The 2,354-nt window shown below is 38.1% G+C and overlaps 1 protein-coding gene across 4 annotated transcripts in view; it reads right to left on the bottom strand.

Annotated features, from left to right (window-relative positions):
- The window catches only part of LOC108631160 (uncharacterized), a 30,008-nt gene extending 28,543 nt beyond the window's left edge, over positions 1–1,465 (bottom strand). The window contains exons 1-2 of one of the 4 annotated variants that reach the window (XM_018034894.2): positions 605–1,465; positions 326–516 (exon numbers count right to left, since the gene is read on the bottom strand). The gene's annotated coding sequence lies outside the window, so the exon portion shown is untranslated. Of the gene's footprint in view, positions 1–192; positions 237–277; positions 517–604 lie in introns of those variants that run through there. The other 3 variants (XM_026818662.1, XM_026818661.1, XM_026818663.1) reach the window with 3 other exon arrangements.
- Positions 1,466–2,354: the final 889 nt, after the last annotated feature.

Below are 2,354 nucleotides of genomic sequence, written 5' to 3'. Positions count from 1 at the left end.
AATTCTATATCCTTTTAAGTACTGCAACCCTGAATTTTTCAAAATTTTTCATTCTTCAGGTTCGCAGAAATTATATAATTCAGTATTATTTCTAATATTAATTCCTGTTTCTAAATTATTATTATTATTATTACAAATAATATTACTATTATACAATAAACAAATAAACTTTTTTAAATTTGATCAACGTACATACATTGCTTTCGTATTAATATTCATATTTTTCTATATATTACTAACAACACATCAACAACTATACATATACTATATATCGTACACAGTCCAGCGTGAAACGCGAAACGGGAAACGAAAAATCGATACTCACTCCCCGCCGGACGAAATTCAACTGAACTCCGAGCCTCCGACTCCGACGAGCCGAGCCGAGCGGTTGCGTGCTTATCCTCATGCTGTTGGCTCATTGTTACAGCGAATTTAATGCGGGGTTGACAGGAGGTGCACTACTGTGGTGTGGCAACTGGATATGGTAGACGTGGGGATAGGGCGAATCTACCCAATCTGGCGAATGAAGAAGGAGAAATAAAAAGCTTGGGTACACTGATTGTAAGCCAACTTCGGCTCCTCTTAATGGAGTATTCACACTTACCGTAACGTAAGAAGGCTCTTACGTATCTTCCGGCGAAATTTTGTTCTCGAAAGACGCCTCTGCCGTAAGATACAGTGTCGTAGTAGAAAGTTGAAGGTATAGGGAAAGCCATGTAAAAGCATGGGGTCCTCAGAACATCTTCCTCAGACGAGTGCGAAAGTATCGGTCTATCGTCCACCACCCGCTGTGCAGCTTTAAGTAGCTGCTAGACCTTTTTTATTGCCATAAGTTTCAGGTCAATTCATACATTTCTCTTCGTAAACCACGATCTTTCCTCACCGTAAGCACCGTAAAATATCAAATACAACAATACATAGTGTTGTTCAACAATTTTATTTGATAAAAAACTACTACATACAATTATTGCTTTATAGTACTTAATGTTTGGTACATTATTGTATGTATGTAAAACAATGTGAATATGTAATCCGCATTAGGATGGTATATAGCATTTTCAGTTGTTAAACACTTTTATCGATTACAGAAAATAGGTAAGTATATAGAAATTCATACGTTCGCGGGATTAATACATGTAATAGTTACTTATCAAATATAATTGTTAAATATCAGTATCTATTGTTGTATCTGATATTTTATGGAGATTTTTAAGACAGGTATAGGCAGTAGAGAGTGAAGCAATGGGACGTGAATGAAGCCCGGGAATTCAATATGGTCGCCCATATGGGGAACTCTCGCGCTTGTGCAGATCATTGAATTCTATTTCATTGGAGTGCGGAGTCTATGGTGCGAATTCCTGTGAAGAGAAGAAGAGGCGGGAGAGGATCGAATGAGATGGAAAGCTGTGCGGTGAATATCATAGACCTGATCATGTAACACTGTGGTGGAAACATAGAGATATTATAGATAGAGTACAGATCCCATATTCTCGCCTGTAAGTGGAATTGATACGCTGTTAGAAAGAAAACGAAGTAGAAATTTACTACCTCTCTTTGTTTAACAGCAGCAGAGCGCATGCTCTGCATGCATACAGCGTACGTATTCGAACATTTCGAACCCATATACACCTATATGAGTACTGCGCATGCGTCGGTAGAGAGAAAGTCATTCTCGTGTTCTTCTCTCTTTCTATTTGCGACTCACGTTTGCGGTTGGCTTCTGTACTCTATGTATACTATCTCTATGGGTGGAAAAGGGTAAAGGGTGCCGAAATACTATGTGAAATACGTATGAGAGGCGCAGACTATCGGCACATGTGTTTCCTTCCATGCAGCAAGCTGCTGGTAAAATTGTAGTGCACCCTACAGTTGAAAATACGTTTATAGATAGATATGTGCATGTGCATGCTGATGTTAGTCGTTTTTGCGTGTAACTTGTCTTTAACTCTCTGTTCTCATGACAAGCGCGGCAATGTCTGACGTCCAACGCAGTTGCCGCTCTCCTGAGCACACGTTATATGAGCACTCTGATTGTTTTATTAATAATTCAACAACCACTCTTTGGACAACATTTTGACAAAGGAAAATATTGTTATAAATCACCTCAGCCTCAGCTCCTCCCCATTTCCGGGCTTAACACTAGTTCTGGGACATGCTGTATAAGTCTACATATAGAGCAGAAGTACGGAACGTGCGGCCTCCTTGTACGGTTTCAAATGTTATTTGTATTTTAATATATTCAATTACAAGCAAGAAACAAGTGCAAATATCCCACTAATTTAAATGTTCCATAGGATTTTAAAATTATTTTATTGCTATATTAGTTACTTATATCTTAATATTATTAATCTTTC

This window comes from Ceratina calcarata, unplaced genomic scaffold (assembly GCF_001652005.2).
Source record: "Ceratina calcarata isolate Rehan_Ccalc_2016 unplaced genomic scaffold, ASM165200v1 scaffold83.2, whole genome shotgun sequence".
Classification (NCBI taxonomy): Eukaryota; Metazoa; Arthropoda; class Insecta; order Hymenoptera; family Apidae; genus Ceratina; species Ceratina calcarata.
The sequence above is the reverse complement of the archived record's forward strand: the minus strand, read 5'-3'. Positions and strand labels throughout refer to the sequence as shown.